This window comes from Schistocerca gregaria, chromosome X (genome assembly GCF_023897955.1).
Source record: "Schistocerca gregaria isolate iqSchGreg1 chromosome X, iqSchGreg1.2, whole genome shotgun sequence".
Taxonomy (NCBI): Eukaryota; Metazoa; Arthropoda; class Insecta; order Orthoptera; family Acrididae; genus Schistocerca; species Schistocerca gregaria.
Window position 1 is genome coordinate 729,009,432 of NC_064931.1, and position 19,720 is coordinate 729,029,151.

At 44.9% G+C, this 19,720-nt stretch overlaps 1 protein-coding gene and 1 non-coding gene across 4 annotated transcripts in view; one reads left to right on the top strand and one right to left on the bottom strand.

Moving 5' to 3' along the window:
• Positions 1 to 19,720, bottom strand: part of LOC126298763 (uncharacterized) — a 367,391-nt gene that overhangs the window by 60,899 nt on the left and 286,772 nt on the right. The window lies entirely within an intron of this gene.
• On the top strand, positions 6,230 to 6,304 carry Trnap-cgg (transfer RNA proline (anticodon CGG)). The gene has a single exon. It is a non-coding gene; the product is annotated as a tRNA-Pro (tRNA).

The following is a 19,720-nucleotide window of genomic DNA, read 5'->3' on the forward strand; positions in this document are numbered from 1 at the left end:
TTTAAACATTAAGACATAACATGAACTTCTTATAGACTTAAAACGACTACTTCGTTTCATCCACGACACAAATAAAGCAATAGAAAATCACAGTGGATACAGTAACATCGTCTTTATCCAATGAGATACAAAAATAACACAGTATGTGGGCTACACTAGATTGCTCATTATGCTATGCACAGTAATTCCATTTTATACGTTCGATGTCCAGACTAATCTTCACAGGGTCAGTACGAATACGTACGAGGAACCATTCCGGCATTTGCCTGAAGCGATTTAGGGAAATCACGGAAAATCTAAAGCAGGACGACCGGACGCGTGTTTGAACCGTCGTCCTCCCGAATGCGAGTCCAGTGTGCTAACCACTGCGCCACCACTCTCGTTCCTCGTTTTCATACTCGTGATTTCAAAACGCATCCGATCAGATTTTACTAGATAAACTTTTGTCTTGAATCTGTATGAGGAATCGCACGCCTACCTCCAAGTGTAGCTCTTTTGTTTCACCCTGTATATCAGATATATCATACTTCGTTCAGCGTCGTTCAGCACAGGCTACGCTTGTACATAGCTACCAGAATTGTGACAACAGCAGTATTACCGATACTGTCTGCAAGAGGACCGCTACTGCTGATCTTGCAGCACAACACATGGACTCTATTCAAGAGCCGGCCGGAGTGACCGAGCGGTTCTAGGCGCTGCAGTCTGGAACCGCGCGACCGCTACGGTCGCAGGTACGAATCCTGCCTCTGGCATGGGTGTGCGTGCTGTCCTTAGGATGGTTAGGTTTAAGTAGTTCTAAGATCTAGGGGACTGATGACCTCAGATGTTAAGTCCTATAGTGCTCAGAGCCATTTGAACCATTTCTATTCAAGACAAGTAACTTCCTGGTCTTGTAAATGAAGAACCGTGTTAATTCACGTGTGCACTTGTGTTGTAGAAAGAGGATACCGGCCAACAATAACAGCATCCTCTCACTTGCTTCCTTGGTACAAGACTCTACAGTGGCGACGAGGATAACTCAGTGGCTATCGAAGTTAATCAACTTGGCCGACGACTTTGCTTGCTTCTCTTGTATTTTAGCTTGCAGGAGTGATCGTATTTCTCATTGCTAATTTTTTTGTTGTGTTCTTGCATGTATTCCAGGTGGGGAGCCGCAGAACTAATCAAATTTCTCTTTTCAGAGTCTTAGCTCGCTTTTTATGCTATAACGTATTTGTGTAAACAATTAGTTCCCCGCTCTCCACCGCCTGCTCACGCGCCTCAGCCGCAGACGGCCATTGTGATGGTTTTAACACTAGTTTTTCAGTTTCAGAACAAAAAAATGACGACCTTGCTGACGACGGTAGAACTATTCGCTGCACAAGCTGCGTCGGCCGCACAACTACAACCAACCAACCAACCAACCAGCCCAACAAGTGTCGCCGACCAGCATACCAACGTTCCGGCGATTTATGGAATTTGACGAAGAATGCATCGAATTCCTGACTTAGTTCCAAGCATATTGTCGAGTTCATCGTGTTCAGGATACTGTAAAGTTACAATACTTCCTTTCGATTGCGAGGTCCAGTGTTACACGTTAATACAGAAACTGTTCCCAACTGGGTCTGCCGACGAACTCATCTGTGACCAAGTAATCGCTGCATTAACTAAGTACTATTACCAGAAAGTCCAAGTAGCTGGTGCTCGATATCAGTTCTTTCGCTTGCAGAAAAATCGGAAGAGACGTACCGCCAGTGGTATACAGAATTAACGGGTATGACAAGAAAGTGTAAATTTAAGTGTGTGTGTAAGTGTGCGTATTGAATCGGGGACCTAGAAACGACGGGGAGGCTTCGTCCCGCCGTAGCCCTCAGTGGTTCTCAACGCCAGAACAGGCCACAGCAGTCCAACCACCCCACCGCCGCCCCACACCGAACCCAGGGTTGTTGTGCAGCTCGGCCTCCAGTGGTTTAGATACCGTTGATTTGTTTGGACTTAGCATCCAAGAGAATTTAGTTTCAGTATCTGTATTTGTACCAAAAGGGACTGTAGCTTAAAGAATTTCCTGAACTATTTTCAGAAGGTATGGGAAAAGCTAATAACTTTGTAGCGCATATTACATTGAAAGACAATTCACAGCCTAAGTTTTTCCGGGCCCGCCCCATTCCAATTGCTTTAAGAGACAAAGTAGCCAGCGAATTGAAAGAATTGCAAGACAATGGTGTAATAGCCCCCATTCAAGCTAGTCAATGGGCAAGTCCTCTCGTTTTGTTGCCTAAGCCTTCTGGTCGCATTCGCAGTTGCGTTGAGTTAAAGTCTACAGTCAACCCACAGACAGAAGTTGACACTTATCCGTTACTTCGCCCTGAGGAACTCATGGACAGCCTTGGTGCAGGGCGTTACTTTTCTAAGATAGATTGTCCACTTCCAAATTCCATTGGATGAAGACTCACAGAAAGTGTTAGTTGTAAATACACACTCAGGACTGTTCAAGTATTTGCGTTAGCCCTTCGGCAGTGCTTCCGCACCCGCCATTTTTCAACCTTACCTGGAAGAGCTGACAGCAAAACTGGCCTTTTGTTCAAGCTACCTTGAGGATATTGTCTCAGGTCGTAGACCAGAGGAACACAAGGCCAATTTGCGTACTCTTTTTCGAGTGTTGTCAGAAGCAGCAGTCAAGCGTCGTCTCGATAAGTGTGACCGTTTTCAAACTGAACTACTGTGCTTAGGTCATGCGATAAACATTCAGGGTGTGCACCCCTTCCAATCTCATTTACTTGCAATCCATGACCTGCCCGTTCCTCGCAATGTGTCTGAGTTGCATTCAATGCTAGGCAAGATGACATACTACATTCGGTTCATACCGAATGCCGCTCAGATCGCGGCCCCATTGCATCGCTTGCGTCGCAAAAATGTACTTTTTGTGTGGAATAAAGACTGCCAAGACACTTCAGTGGCAACGAGGATACTAAAATTTTAATATGTAGTCTTCATCGGCAGTCATCTGTTTAAGAAGTTAAGCATTTTGACTGCTGCTTCACAGTATACATATTTCCTCATGAAGTTTGTTGTAAATAATCCACTACAGTACAAAATGAACAATGATGTACATAATTACAATAACAGAAGAAATAATAGCATTCATTATTCCACATCAAGGTTGTCTTATGCACAAAAAGGGGTGCACACTGTTGGTACGAAGATTTTTGGTCACTTATCCAGTGTTATAACTGACAGACAGCAAAGTTAAGTTTGAAAACAAACTGGAAAAGTTTCTCCTTGACGACTCTTTCTGTTCCCTACAAGAACTTCTATTTATATAATTTGTAAAAGGTGGTGGGTAGGAATTACTATTCAAATCTGCATATAAAAAAAATAAAAACAGTAGTTGTAAATCTTCAGCATGTATTCATATTTACATAAGAATGAGTAACGTGAGTGTAAACTGACTCGTTGTACATCATTACAATTAATTGTATCAATGATCCACCGAACATGAGATTAACTAAATATTTGAAAAACTATAAATCTGTGTCTGTATAGCGTAATACATTTAAATTTTAGAGGACGACAGACATTTATGTACTGTCATACACAAATTTAAGCTGTGTAATAAGTTGGTTAGTTAAATGATGAGCTCTTCTCCGGTAATCAGCCGAGTGTGCAGTCGTCTTGTCGCAACGTTTCGTACCCACCAGCTTCAAGCTTGATGGATACGAAACTAAATGTTCAAATGTGTGTGAATTCCTAAGGGACCAAATCGCTGAGGTCATCGGACCCAAGACTTACGCGCTACTTTAACTTAAACTAACTTATGCTAAGAGCAAACCACAAGCCCATGTCTGAAGGAGGACTCGAACCTCCGGCGAGAGGGGCCGCGCAATCCGTGCATGGCGCCTCAAACCGCGTGGCCACTGCACGCGGCTGGTACGTAACTCAAAGAAACGTTGCGACAAGACGAGTCACCACTCGGGTGATCACCCGAGAATATTTCATCACTGGAATGCGCCGAGAAAGCCTGCAATCACAACTTCGTTTGTCAATTCATGTTCAAAAGATTGGAATGACATGGAACGTGCCGATTAAAAGGCTACGAATACTTGATTTGTTGTGTGTATAACTGCATGATGGGCGTTCATTTAATAATAATTAGCACAGTGGCTTAAATTTTATAAAAATAAAATCTGTGTGGATAGTCTTGGGGAAAGGAAACACAAATCTAAATTTAAAGATCCCTGTTTCACAGTATACGAGAATCGTGTTTCTACACGAAGCGTGAACCTCACCAATAGTAGCCGGCCGCGGTGGTCTAGCGGTTCTAGGCACTTCAGTCCGGAACCGCGCGACCTCTACGGTCGGAGTTTCGAATCCTGCCTCGGGCATGGATGTGTGTGATGTCCTTAGGTTAGTTAGGTTTAAGTAGTTCTAAGTTCTAGGGGACTGATGACCACAGATGTTAAGTCCCATAGTGCTCAGAGCCATTTCAACCATCACCAGTAGTAAGACTTATTTGCAGCAATGGGTGAAACCAGTCTCGAAAATGGTCATAAATTACATGTAAAATGGGTTTGTGGAGTACTTTTCCAGACCTCTCAACATTAGTACCTACGAGAAAGTCAAAACTTTTGATTACGAAATATGTCTCAAAATACAGCGTTGGGTTAGAATATTTCAGTTTTCTGTTTCTCAGCGTGGATACTGACTCCTTTCAGAGAGTGGTGAGCCAGGACAGAACGATTAACTGCAGTCGACGTGTGGAAAACAGACGTTTTGGGGACAGTCTTGTAGTCGATGTGTCTAGTCGACGTGTAGAGTACGGAGGCTTAAAATACACGTGGTGTTGATTTTCTAGCCAGGTAATGATCCTGGCAGCAGATGGGGTGGGGCAGCGAACTTTCACTGGGAGGGGAATAAAAAGGCATGTGTTGGCCGGTCTGGCCGCCGGCCAGGAGCACCACATCCTGCCTCGCCTGCTTTATGTAAGTGACTCACACTGCTGGCACTGAACTCTGTCTGCTTGTTCCCCGCTCTGTCGTCTGACGAGCAGAGGGATGCCCCGCAGCAGACTAAATGCCCCGCTCAGTTCGCCGTCGGTTGAGGGATCAAACCGCATTGAGTTCTGAGGCACACGCCAAGAAGACAACTTTGCCCACCGAATGTCATCGGCACAGGCCTTGTACGTGAAATATGTTCAAGAAAGAAACAGATTTCTTCATTTAGAGCCTAGTTTCTTAAGGAAATAAAAAAAACCAAAGTAATTATCTGGGGTCAATAAGCATAAACTTGTGTATTGTAAATATGAACTCGTAATTCACTTTCTCTAGTTCAAGGACTACAGTCAGTTTCGTTCGCATACTCTTACATCCAGTTTGTCCATTTTTAGTATTTGGTTTCATATAACGCCGTCATGGATCATATACACTAAAGACCCAAAGAAACTGGTACACCAGCCTAATATCGCGTATAGCCCCCGTGAGCACGCAGAAGTGCCGCAACACGACGTGGCATGGACTCGAGTGATATCTCAAGTAGTGCTGGAGGGAAATGATACCATGAATCCTGCAGGGCTGTCCGTCAATCCGTAAGAGTACGAGGGAGTGGAGATCACTTCTGAAACGCACGTTGCAATGAAACATCCTGGCAGATTAAAACTCTGTGCCGGACCGAGACTCGAACTTGGGACCTCTGCCTTTCGGGAGCAAGTGCTCTACCAACTGAGATACCCAAGCACAGCCTGGGGGGTGTTTCCAGAATGAGATTTTCACTCTGCATCGGAGTGTGCGCTGATATGAAACTTCCTGGCAGGCTGTGGCTAAGACATGTCTCCACAATATCCTTTCTTTCAGGAGTGCTAGTTCTGCAAGGTTCGCAGGAGAGCTTCTCTAAAGTTTGGAAAGTAGGAGACGAGGTACTGGCGGAAGTACAGCTGTGAAGACGGGGCGTGAGTCGTGTTTGGGTAGCTCAGTTGGTAGAGCACTTGCCCGCGAAAGGCAAAGGTCCCGAGTACGATTCTCGGTCCGGCACACAGTTTTAATCTGCAAGGAAGTTTCATATCAGTGTACACTCCGCTGCAGAGTGAAAATCTAATTCGGAAACATCCTCCAGGCTGTGGCTAAGCCATGTCTCCGCAATATCCTTTCTTTCAGGAGTGCTAGTTCTGCAAGGTTCGCAGGAGAGCTTCTCTAAAGTTTGGAAGGTAGGAGACGAGGTACTGGCGGAAGTAAAGCTGTGAAGACGGGGCGTGAGTCGTGTTTGGGTAGCTCAGTTGGTAGAGCACTTGCCTACGGAAGGCAAAGGTCCCGAGTTCGAGTCTCGGTCCGACACACAGTTTCAATCTGCAAGGAAGTTTCATATCAGTGCACACTCCGCTGCAGAGTGAAAATCTCATTCGGAAACATCCCCCAGGCTGTGGCTGAGCCATGTCCCCCTAGTTTTGCAAGGTTCGCAGGAGAGCTTCGGCTAAGTTTGGAAGGTAGGAGACGAGGTACTGGTGGAAGTAAAGCTCTGAGGACGGGGCGTGAGTCGTGCTTGGGTAGCTCAGTTGGTAGAGCACTTGTCCGCGAAAGGCAAAGGTCCCGAGTTCGAGTCTCGGTCCGGCACACAGTTTTAATCTGTCAAGAAGTTTCATATCAGCGCACACCCAGCTGCAGAGTGAAAATCTCATTCTGGATGCTCAATAATGTTCATGTCTGGGGAGTTTGGGGGCCAGAGAAAGTGTTTAAACTCAAAAGAGTGTTTGTGGAGCCACTCTATAGCAATTCTGGGTGTGTGGTGTGTCGCATTGTCCTGCTGGAATTGCCCAGGTCCATCGGAATGTACAGTGACATGGATGGATGCAGCTGATCAGACAGGATGCTTACATACGTGTCACCTGTCAGAGTCGTATCTAGGCGTATCCCATATCACTCCAACTGCACACGACCTACACCATTACAGAGCTTCGACCAGCTTGAAAAGTCTCCTGCTGACATCCAGGGTCCATGGATGCACAAGGTTGCCTCCATCCGCTCGATACAATTTAAGACGAGACTCGTCCGACCAGGCAACATGTTTCCAATCATCAGCAGTCCAACGTCGGTGTTGACGGTCCTAGGCGAGGCGTAAAGCTTTGCGTTGCGCAGTCATCAAGGTTATACGAGTGGGCCTTCGGCTCCGAAAGCCAATATCGATGATGTTTCGCTGAATGGTTCGCACATTGACACTTGTTGATTGCCCAGTACTGATGGTTCAAATGGCTCTGAGCACTATGGGACTTAACATCTATGGTCATTAGTCCCCTAGAACTTAGAACTACTTAAACCTAACTAACCTAAGGACATAACACAACACCCAGTCATCACGAGGCAGAGAAAATCCCTGACTCCGCCGGGAATCGAACCCGGGAACCCGGGCGCGGGAAGCGAGAACGCTAGCCCAGTACTGAAATCTTCAGCAATTTGCGGAAGGATTGGACTTTTGCACTTCTGTCACGTTGCACGATTCTCTTCAGTCGTCGTTGGTCCCGTCTTGCAGGATCATTTTCCGGCCGCAGCGATGTCGGAGCTTCGATGTTTTACCGGATTCCTGATGTTAAAGGTATACTCCTGAAATGGTCCAAGTGGAAAATCCTCACTTCATCGCTACCTCAGAGATGTTGTGTCCCATCGCTCGTGCGCCGACTATAACACCACGTTCAAACTCACTTAAATCTTTATATCGTACCATTGTAGCAGGAGTAACCGATCCAACAACTGCGCCAGATACTTGTTGTCTTATAGGTGTTGCCGACCGCAGTGCCGTATTCTGCCTGATTACATATCTCTGTATATGAATACGCATGCCTGTACCAGTTTCTTTGGCGCTTCAGTTTAACAGCTTAGTGTTAAGGAACTGGATGTGAGTGGCACGTAAGTATAATAACAGTCTTACAAGGCATCACTCATTGAACAAAGAAAAATGCTACAGAAACTTCATCATGATCGCTCCTAAATTAAGGAACAACGCAGTTCACTGTATTTAATTTACGTGTAAAGAAGACTCTCTGTAATCAGATTTTTCTTTTTTTTTATCTCCTTTCCTTCGGGTACTGATTTTAGTAGTGTATGCATCACCGTCTTGACGCTATCGAAAACGTGAAGTCAAAGGAAAGTACACCTTGAAACTGGGAATGCCTTCTTCACCGTTTTGGTAGTATACACTATTTCATCAAAAGTATCCGGACAGCTGCTGGTGGACAGTAATATGGAGTGTGTCCACCCTCCGACTTCATGGTAGCTTGAACACGGCTGCGGGCGCTTTCAGCGGGGTACGTGATTGTCTGTGGAGGAATGGCAGACCATTCTCTTTCAAGAGGCGAAACCAAAGTACGTGGTGATGAACAGACCCTGGGGTCAGGAGCAAAGTCGACGCTCTAACTCATCCAAAAGATGTTCCAACGGATTCAGATCGAGCCTCTGGGCCGACCAGTCTATTTGAGCAATGTTATTATCCACAAACCATTTCTTCAGAGCTGCTGCTTTATGACAATGTACGTTCTCATGATGATGCGAACAATCATCGTCTCCGAACTGTTTCTCCGCTGTACGCAATACACAGTGCTGTAAGGTGTGCTCATACGTTCCAGAATTAACATTTACGTATGCGCAGTAGGGGGACTACACCCTAAGCACGAGAAACAACCCCACACCGCAACACCACGTCCTCCGTACTTCACCGTTGGCACTACACATGATGGCAGATAACGTTCTCCACGAATCCGCCGAACGCAAACCCTTTCATCGCATTGCCACAACAGTATACCACGACTCCAAATAACTCGCTTCCAGTCATCCACTGTACTGTAGCATCGCTCTTTTCATCACCTCAAGCGTCGCTCAGCTTTGGCTACAGACATGTGTGGAGCTGCTCGATCATTGTACCCAATTCTTTTCAACTCCCTATGCGCAGTCATTGTGGTAACTGTACTGTTAGTAGCACTTTGTAGCTCTCACGTGATTCCGTCCGCTGATTTCATCCCAGTTTTAGAACCAGCTTTCGCAATTACTCCGCTGATTTAATGCTAATTTTTCAACTACCTTCCGCGATGCTCGACGGTCCTTGTCCGTCAGTGAGATCTGGTCTTGCTTCGTTGAGCTGTGATTGTTCCTTCACTTTTCCATTTAACAATCACATCACCTATAGTCCACTTGGGTAGCTTTAGAAGGGTTGAAATATCTCTGACGGATTTGTTACTGAGGTGGCATTCAACTACCATTCCACGTTCGAAGTCATTCAAATGAGAACGAAATAAACTCTTTGACCATTCTTTTTGTATGCCCACTGTGGCATTTTGCATCTTCAGGAGTTCCATTTGGCTCTCAACCAATAGGAACCTTTCGCGGTTCTTGAAGCCATGAGGTGTTCCTTGTTTGAACGTGCTGTAGGAGTTCTGGTGTGTTCCGTTCTTTGTGATGTCTCTGGTTAGAATTTTGCTTGATTTGTGAGGAAGACTTGCTTTGGTAGCTGCGAGCTGCATTTGAGTTTCTACAACGGTGAAGAAATCGGTTGAGACCAATTCCATTACCTACCGTAGTGAATGTTAAGCGATATGTTAAGTTATTCTGGGAGTGGATTCTAAATTTTTGCATAGTTTAGTCGCGATTAATCTGCACTGAGGCTTGGGTCAATATCAATTCGCTTGGTGAAATGGAAACTCGTAGGTTGCTCAGTTTTGTTTAAATGGATGCTGATTACAGGAGCGAATTTTTTCAATCTGTGGTGCTGTAGTTTCAAAGCCGTCAGCCGCTCCGAAACTTTAAAAGTAACGTTGCTTTGTTTAAATGTGTGATTTGAGAACATATTCTTTCGATTACGCTTATTGGGGTGGAGTTTTGCATTTAGTGCTCTGAGGACCGACGTAGACACGTAAATCGACTGCATTTCTTTGGTACCTATATATTAATGATATTCTTTGTTATTTGACATTCCTACCCGCCATATTGCTATTAGTTATTGGTGTCAATTATGGCATGTGAATATTCTGATTCATAAGAGGCAATCCACTAAGTCTGCCATTTCAAAAGATTATCAATAAGTATTTTCTCTTTGCACGAAACTGGCTTTCAGATGCAGAAAGGTAAGTCAACGGCTGCTGTTACAGACGAGCTCCACTTTCTCTGTATGCTGTGGAGTGAATTGGCACTACACTGAGAAGTTAGATGGAAATACGACTTGTGTGCTGATCTGAATGGTTGAATTATTCTTTCATGATTAGAATCAGTAATTACATATCCGAAGGGATATGCACTGCTGGAACCTACACGGTGCTGAGGGTATGAGTGCAGATGTTGTGGTCATTGGTACCCTAATATGTACCTACTTCAGTGTGTTAGTTGTTTTTTCTCTGATTCTAACGGCGTTCCTAGAAACATGTCACTTAATTTACTACCTGATGTTTTCTGCATGGTCATAACTGCGCCACTAAGTGCACTACACCTGTCAGTGTAGACGAACCGTTTTGTGTCCACGCATCCACCCTTCAACACCTGACCTGCTGCCCAGAGGGAAATAAGTATTGTTACCGCATGCAACCTATAAACATACTACTCCTAACAGCTGAAAATACTGGTGTGCAAATGAACTGACGTAATGTGGTCAGTACACTGCCCTCAGTCACCAATAAAAATATCTGCAATTATACATATAACACACCGTAAAAGCCAAAAACGAAAAAGCTATTCAGTTCTTAATCAGTTTCTTGCTGAATTATTTATCATTTAATGTTTGAACAGAAGTCATGCACGATCTAATTTCGTTGCGCTTAGATAATATAGGCGAGTGTGTGTCGGGATTTATTCTGTTAAAAGTACGAGGTCAGCTTGTGTTTCCAACTTGTTTCCTGGTGCATAAAGAATCACATTTACCTCATAGCTTAAAAATTCAGGTTTCTAACACACAATAAAATGACAGGGTATTAGTATCTTTGCAGGAATAAGTGGCTTCTGCTCCGGTATAAATACACATAACAGGGCGTATGGGGGAGCGATGCTGAAGGAGAACGAAAAAGGAACAAGGACGTGGGAATTCCTTCCCACATAACCAGATAGACAAAGGGAGAGAAAAGATTTCCTCTCGCGTTGTTGCTATCCTGGAAACCTCAAACTGGCACACATCAGGGTCACTCTCTGTTGGTCACTGGAATAAGTGTAGGAAGTAATGTGTTGTACTAAGACTGTACATATTCTCTTTTACATTTGGGAAGAGCTAGACTCAAATCACTGTCCAACCATTCAAACACACACTACCGGAAAAAGAAATGCGACATTCTAAGGACTGTGTTTAGTGGCGCTAGGGTAAAATATGTGGATACTAAAGGATTATAGTGTTAGTGATTCATTTGTCATGCTCGTAGGCAATCAGCTGACGCTCAGGTGGCCTGTCTGTGCACCCTGTGCTTTGACTTTGCAGGCAGTAACTGTTCTGAGTTAAGAGGTGAACAGTATTTGTTATATTCCTTCTAGAGTACAACTATGCTCCACTGACAAGTACGTACTCCTGCTGAACAACGTCAGCCATTTGAACACTATTGCATTCTTTGCCTGTGGGAAGCTGGATGGACGTATCATTAGATTGATACACTTGTTGGGTGTGTATTGTGCTTTGAACAGTGGTCTGTGGAACATTCTCACACCTGTAGACCAGGTTCTGGAGGTTCACGTAGTATAGCGAACGTAATCCAGGGACGAAATCTGGGTACATGTTGCACCTGCCGTGTTACAACACGACACCCCCAAGCATGGCTACACTGGTGTCGTGGAAGAGTTGACTGGAGAGTGGAATGGCTCTCTGTTGTCTTCATTTCTCTGCCTCGTGATGACTGGGTGTTGTGTGATGTCCTTAGGTTAGTTAGGTTTAAGTAGTTCTAAGTTCTAGGAGACTGATGACCATAGATGTTAAGCCCCATAGTGCTCAGAGCCATTTGAACCATTTGTTGTCTTCAGTAATGAGTGGGTTCTGTCAGTATGGTTCAAAATGGTTGAAATGGCTCTAAGCACTATGGGACTTAACATCAGAGGTCATCAATCCCCTAGACTTAGAACTACTTAAACCTAACTAACCTAAGGACATCACACAGATCCTGCGACCGTAGCTCTGTCAGCATGAGAGTGATGGACTTAACACGTGTATCGCGTTGACTGGTGAACTGCGTATTACAGAGTGCATTCGCTCACTACACATAGCTCCCATTTCAGACTTCATTGTGTGTGGGGTCATTAGTTAAAACTCGCGCTCACATTTGGTGTTTCAACAGGGTAAAGTAACCAGTGGCTGCTACATTGCACAGGCTTTTATCCTCGTGCTACTGCCATTTCTTCGACAGGAATGTGATATGCTTTTTCGGCAGGTCAATGCACATTCACATGCGTCTGCAGTGATGCAACATGTTCTTCGTGGAGCACTACAACTGCCTGGGAGAGCAATATCATCAGATCTCTCGTCAAATGAACACGTATGGGACACGATTAAGAGGGAACATACTCGTTCTCCAAGAACCATTACTGAACTGCAATAGGAGGCGCAAGATGCTTGGGAAAATCTATCGCAGAATGCCATTCGACACCTTTACGATCGTTCGCATTTGAAAATTACACAACTGTGTTCGCACCAGCGGGGGAGGGGTGTGGGTAAACTGTGTATTGTTGTTGCTACTGTTTGGGTAGCCTTTTCTGTGACATGTGTGTTTCAATTGGTCTTAATTTATTCAAATGGTTCAAAGGGATCTAAGCACCATGGGGCTTAACATCTGAGGTCATCAGTCCCATAGACTTAGAACTGCTTACACCTAAGTAACCTAAGGACATCACACACATCCATGTCCGAGGCAGGATTCGAACCTGCGACCGTAGCAGCCGCGTGGTTCCGGACTGAAGCGCCTAGAATCACTCGGCCATTGCGGCCGGCTGAATTTATTATCACATGTTCCTACAATTATGAAGTACTCATATTCTCATTTGTCAAAATAACGATCTTCACAAAGTGTGGATCTACAGCCATAAGAGTGGGTCATCCACGCAGTGTTCTTGCCTTTAAGACGGCACCAGCTGTCTATTACAGGTTTTGTCAAGCACACACCGACTGAGCGAATGAAGTCTAGCGTAGGGGAGAGGCTTGTATCTTGAGTTGGCATGTACCTCGAGCCAATCTTATATTTCTGGTCTTTACTTTCTAACGTGAGTTTTTTTCACATCAAACGTAACCTATTATGATATGAGTATAGCTAGCTATCGTTACAGGAGCAAGGGGCAATTATTTCAATTTCGTAGATCTATCTTTGTTTTGTTTCACCAAAAAGTAAATTGATTTGGTCATAATTAAATGTTATTCCAGTTACAGATGCACAAAATAATTAATTTAAATGGTTAATAGCTATGATAGACATTTATCTCAATGACCACTAAAATTTCACCACCATTTTATTATTTTAGGTCATCTTAAGCATTCATTGAAGTGGGAGATACATTGTGCCTTGAACCAGTTGGTGATATTGCACCATGTTCATGATCGAAAGTACTTTGTTGTAATAGACGTTTACAGTTAATAGAATAGAAATACTACATTTGCTTAAAACAATAAGAACGAGCGAGAAGATCTTTAACTGTGATAGTGGATACTATCTGAGCAGTGCATGGAAATGAGCGCTCGATGCAGAAAAGTAGTAGAGACATTCCTTCGAAGGTTTACGTTCCATGGGAAGCAGTGGAGCCACCAGCGCACACAGTACCCAAAATTGAATGCGGGTCAGCAAATAGCAATCAAAAAGAAGTACACAATTAAAACAGTTCCATAACTTAAGAGTATAAAGCACTCTACAGTGGCTGATAATTCTTTTCATTAGATCGAATAGCTCACATTTCTGCTTCAATTAAGCCCGACAATCGTGAATATGTTTAATTACAGGTGATGGTTCACTGTACAAAATTAGGAGAGATGGAGACAACCGTAGTTCGGAGTGTCAATTGAATTTCACTTGCTGGCGTAGCGCCAGTGTGCATGTTTACCTTACGTCAGTGGCGGCTATCGGCACGAACTGTGAACCTGAGAATTTATTCTAAATCTCCCTCGACTGTTAAACACCAGTTGTATACATTTCCTACGTCTTCGGTGAAGCTGCGACTCCTAATTATTCCCTAGCTTAGTTAATTGGCATTGTACACGCTATTTGGTTGGAATAGCACGTATGTCGCTGCTCTCAAATTGTTCGTAAGCATTAACTGTCAGTCCTCGGTGCGATTCTCCATAATAGGAGACCCTGCAATTTAACTCCTTATGAGTTAAGACGAGTCTGTGAACAAGTGTTCACATAATGAATCTCGCAATCTTCTCAGCTTGGCATGAGTCGTCTTTCTCAAACACTCGACGATTTTCTTCAAGAGAAGAAGCTAGTTGCTCTGTCCACAATTTGCCTACCTCAAAGCTGGTGGCCACACTTTTTCTTTCCGCCCAATCAGAGCGTTTGTACTTGTTATAACTCCACCCACTAGAGTTTTTGTAGCTCATCACAGATGTCGTTTCTATCATAGGGCTGAGTTTGACTTGTGCTTTGTACTACTGAGATAAACAACTTTTCCTTTCATGTGAGTTTCAGTGCAGGTGGCTACAGTGAGACACCTGCGACCGACCGCCATTGTGCTCAGAGCCGACCACGCTTATGGAGATCCACCTCGCAGCTGCCCGTCAAGCGAAGTTGGCACCCGACTTCCCTGAAATATTCATTTTTCTGAGTTCTTCATACACATGCTATCATTCTACAGTTCTCCGTACAAAATTAGAAAATTCTGCAACATTTCGAGACGAAAACAATAGTACCCGGAAAACTTTAAACTCGTAAAGAAATCATTTACCAGTTCCCGAAAAAAAATCATGATCACAGTTCTGAATAGTCCCCAAGAGTTCTACAAATGCCCTGATGAAATTTTCTTGTGCAGATAGTGGTTTATAAATGCAATAATATGTGACCCACTTTCACTATGGTACATAAAAAAACTAATTGGTACAACAGTTCTGTTTACAGTTATGGATAGCACCTCAAGAGTTCTACCGAAAATGATCAGTTAAGCCTTTACTCGAACTCTGAAAACAATGTCCTCAGGTAGCAGGACGGTCCGACCCCCAGCTCGTTAGCAAACTGCGCAAGATTACATAGTGTTTCGTTGCCTAATTTAAGTTAACCGTTTAAAGTAAAGTAATGGCAGAGGAAGATACTGCAGCGCCTTTAATTATTGTCATAACGTACATTTAATTTGGAATGCGAAGCGTTCTAGAGTCTAAGGCTCTATGGAGATGCTGTGGTAACAATTCGTGGACCTCTTTTAATTTATTTACTGTAGGGGGCGCAAACTCATTTTCACGTTTGGAAGACGATAATTACCACACACCAGCTCCAGAATATTTTTCAGGCAAAAGAAAATCATGAAATTCTGTGAATAGAAATGGCGAAGATTAGGAGACATGTCTTTAAAGCTTATTCGTAAAGAAGTAGATAACAATCGGACGACAAAGAACATGTTAACTAAGAAGGAGCTAACGAGTACGCAGCAATACTACTCACGCTCGTTTGAACAGTGTGGTTATGCTCTTTCAGTCGGCACCCTTGTGCAGGCGTCGCTCTAGTGTAACTCATATTTATACTATAAAAATGTAAAGTCTACCAGAACTGAAACGATATTTTAAACATAGCTGCACAACAGCAACGGTTTCACGTAATAAAATTATACACAGCCGACCAGTTGCAATGGATAAAGAAATCCTTTACGTAGGTTTCGACAAATATAAATTTGTCTTCTTCAGAAGGTAGCAATTTTACATTAGTAAGGACTAATGTACCATCGCCGTTTTTACAATTTCCGGCATAGATCCATGTGTCAAAAATAAAATATAGCCCTAGAATTGGGGTTTGTCACATAAATATAAAATAGCTTATGGATCTTGCAGAGTTCACAACCGACTATTGAAACGTTTTCTCGGCTGGTCAGAATTTAAAGTGATCGATGACAGAAGAATTCTCTTCACTCTCTCACTACTGCAGTTATCGCATCTGCACAAAAAAAGTCACTGGGGTCGTCTGCAGAACTCTTGGGGAGCTATTCAAGGCTGTGATTATAATTTTTTCTCGCAAAGTCGCAAATAATTTTTAGAGGTTATTTACCCGAGTAATATTGTTTTCTACGCGATATTCTGCAGAAATATTCAAATTTTGTACAGAGAACTCTAGAACTGTAGCACATCTGTGAAGAGCTGTGAAAAAATGTATGATTCGGGTACCAGCTTCACGTGACTGCTGCTTTGCTATCTCCGCTCTGTTCACAGTCTACGTCAAACGCCAGCCAAGCTTCTGAACTCACAGCTCTTATTTAAGAATCCTAAGCCCATACTGTGAACTGAACATTCTCATCATGCAACAAATTCATGAAACAAAATTTAAGAGATACACATTACAAAAAAGCTAAGCTTTAGAATTTTATTAGCTTTAAAAATCATACGGCCAAAGCAATCATGAGCTAATTCTATTAGTTAATCAATGCCATGACATGAAGAGCTTTTCTCAAATATAAGGAGTATTTACTGCGGGTGAAATAGCAGTTGTGACATTAATCTTATTGCGCATCGTTTCAAATGCAGTTGGCTTTGTGACACGACAGACAGGAAAGAGACCACGGGTGGTTTCTTTTTGCTGAGCTTGGCAGCCCGTCTGGAGCACCACAGCACTGTCAGCCTCCAGGCCGGGACTCTGGAGGCCAGGTTGGCAGGAGCCACTCTGCGCCCGTGGGACTCACAAACTCGCTGTTTTAGACGTGACGTTACAAGGCCGTGCAAATTAGCAGCCGGCAACTGTACGCGTTTGTGCACCTGTAGCAGAGATCACAATACTTACAGCAGAGCGTGGCACACCAACTTCGAGAGCTCACCTAGACGATTCTTCTAATACACTCCTGGAAATTGAAATAAGAACACCGTGAATTCATTGTCCCAGGAAGGGGAAACTTTATTGACACATTCCTGGGGTCAGATACATCACATGATCACACTGACAGAACCACAGGCACATAGACACAGGCAACAGAGCATGCACAATGTCGGCACTAGTACAGTGTATATCCACCTTTCGCAGGAATGCAGGCTGCTATTCTCCCATGGAGACGATCGTAGAGATGCTGGATGTAGTCCTGTGGAACGGCTTGCCATGCCATTTCCACCTGGCGCCTCAGTTGGACCAGCGTTCGTGCTGGACGTGCAGACCGCGTGAGACGACGCTTCATCCAGTCCCAAACATGCTCAATGGGGGACAGATCCGGAGATCTTGCTGGCCAGGGTAGCTGACTTACACCTTCTAGAGCACGTTGGGTGGCAAGGGATACATGCGGACGTGCATTGTCCTGTTGGAACAGCAAGTTCCCTTGCCGGTCTAGGAATGGTAGAACGATGGGTTCGATGACGGTTTGGATGTACCGTGCACTATTCAGTGTCCCCTCGACGATCACCAGAGGTGTACGGCCAGTGTAGGAGATCGCTCCCCACACCATGAGGCCGGGTGATGGCCCTGTGTGCCTCGGTCGTATGCAGTCCTGATTGTGGCGCTCATCTGCACGGCGCCAAACACGCATACGACCATCATTGGCACCAAGGCAGAAGCGACTCTCATCGCTGAAGACGACACGTCTCCATTCGTCATTCCATTCACGCCTGTCGCGACACCACTGGAGGCGGGCTGCACGATGTTGTGGCGTGAGCGGATTACGGCCTAACGGTGTGCGGGACCGTAGCCCAGCTTCATGGAGACGGTTGCGAATGGTCCTCGCCGATACCCCAGGAGCAACAGTGTCCCTAATTTGCTGGGAAGTGGCGGTGCGGTCCCCTACGGCACTGCGTAGGATCCTACGGTCTTGGCGTGCATCCGTGTGTCGCTGCGGTCCGGTCTCAGGTCGACGGGCACGTGCACTTTCCGCCAACCACTGGCGACAACATCGTTGTACTGTGGAGACCTCACGCCCCACGTGTTGAGCAATTCGGCGGTACGTCCACCTGGCCTCCCGCATGCCCACTATACGCCCTCGCTCAAAGTCCGTCAAGTGCACATACGGTTCACGTTCACGCTGTCGCGGCATGCTACCAGTGTTAAAGACTGCGATGGAGCACCGTATGCCACGGTAAACTGGCTGACACTGACGGCGGCGGTGCATAAATGCTGCGCAGCTAGCGCCATTCGACGGCCAACACCGCGGTTTCTGGTGTGTCCGCTGTGCCGTGCGTGTGATCATTGCTTGTACAGCCCTCTTGCAGAGTCCGGAGCAAGTATGGTGGGTCTGACACACCTGTGTCAATGTGTTCTTTTTTCCATTTCCAGGAGTGTATATAGATTGACTATGCAGATAATGTCTTTAATTCGTTATGGAGCCAAAAAGGAATTTGTATTTACTTTTTACAGTACCTTTAACGACATTTATAATACACTACTGGCGATTAAATTTGCTACACCACGAAGATGACGTGCTACAGATACGAAATTTAACGGGCAGGAAAAAGATGCTGTGATATGAAAATGATTAGCATTTCAGAGCATTCACACAAGGTTGGCGCCGATGGCGACACCTACAGCGTGCTGACATGAGGAAAGTTTCCAACCGATTTTTCATACGCAAACAGCAGTTGACCGGCGTTGCCTGGTAAAACGTTGTTTTGATGCCTCGTGTAAGGAGGAGAAATGCGTACCACCATGTTGCCGACTTTGATAAAGGTCGGATAGTAGCCTATCGCGATTGCGGTTTATCGTATCGCGACATTGCTGCTCGCATTGGTCGGGATCAAATGAGCAGAATATGAAATGGGTGGGTTCAGAAGGGTAATACAGAACGCCGTGCTGGATCCCAACGGCCTCGTATCACTTGCAGTCGAGATGACAGGCATCTTATCCGCACGGCTGTAACGGATCGTGCAGCCTCGTATCGATCCCTGAGTCAACAGATGGGAACGTTTGCAAGACAACAACCATCTGCACGAACAGTTCGACGACGTTTGCAGCAGCTTGGACTATCAGCTCGGAGACCATGGCTGCTGTTACCCTTGACGCTGCATCACAAACAGGAGCGCCTGCGATAGTGTACTGAACGACGAACCTGGGTGCATGAATGGCAATACGTCATTTTTTCGGAAGAATTCAGGTTCTGTTTACAGCGTCAGGATGGTCGCTTCCGTGTTTGGCGACGTCGCTGTGAACGCACATTGGAAGCGTGTATTCTTAATCGCCATACTTGCGTATCACCCGGCGTGATGGTATGGGGTGCCATTGGTCACACGTTTCGGTCACCTATTGTTCGCACTGACAACACTTTGAACAGTGGACGTTACATTCCAGATGTGTTACGACCCGTGGCTCTACCCTTCATTTGATCCCTACGAAACCCTACATTTCAGCAGGATAATGCACGACCGCATGTTGCAGGTCCTGTACGGGCCTTTCTGGATACAGAAAATTTTCGACTGCTGCCCTGGCCAGCACATTCTACAGATCTCTCACCAATTGAAAACGTGTGGCCAATGTTGGCCGAGAAACTGGCTCGTCACAATACGCCAGTCACTACTCTTGATGAACTGTGATATCGCGTTGAAGCTGCATGGGCAGCTGTAACTGTACACGCCATCCAAGCTGTGTTTGACTCAATACCCAGGCGTATCAAGGCCGTTATTTCGGCCAGAGGTGGTTGTTCTGGGTACTGATTTGTCATGATCT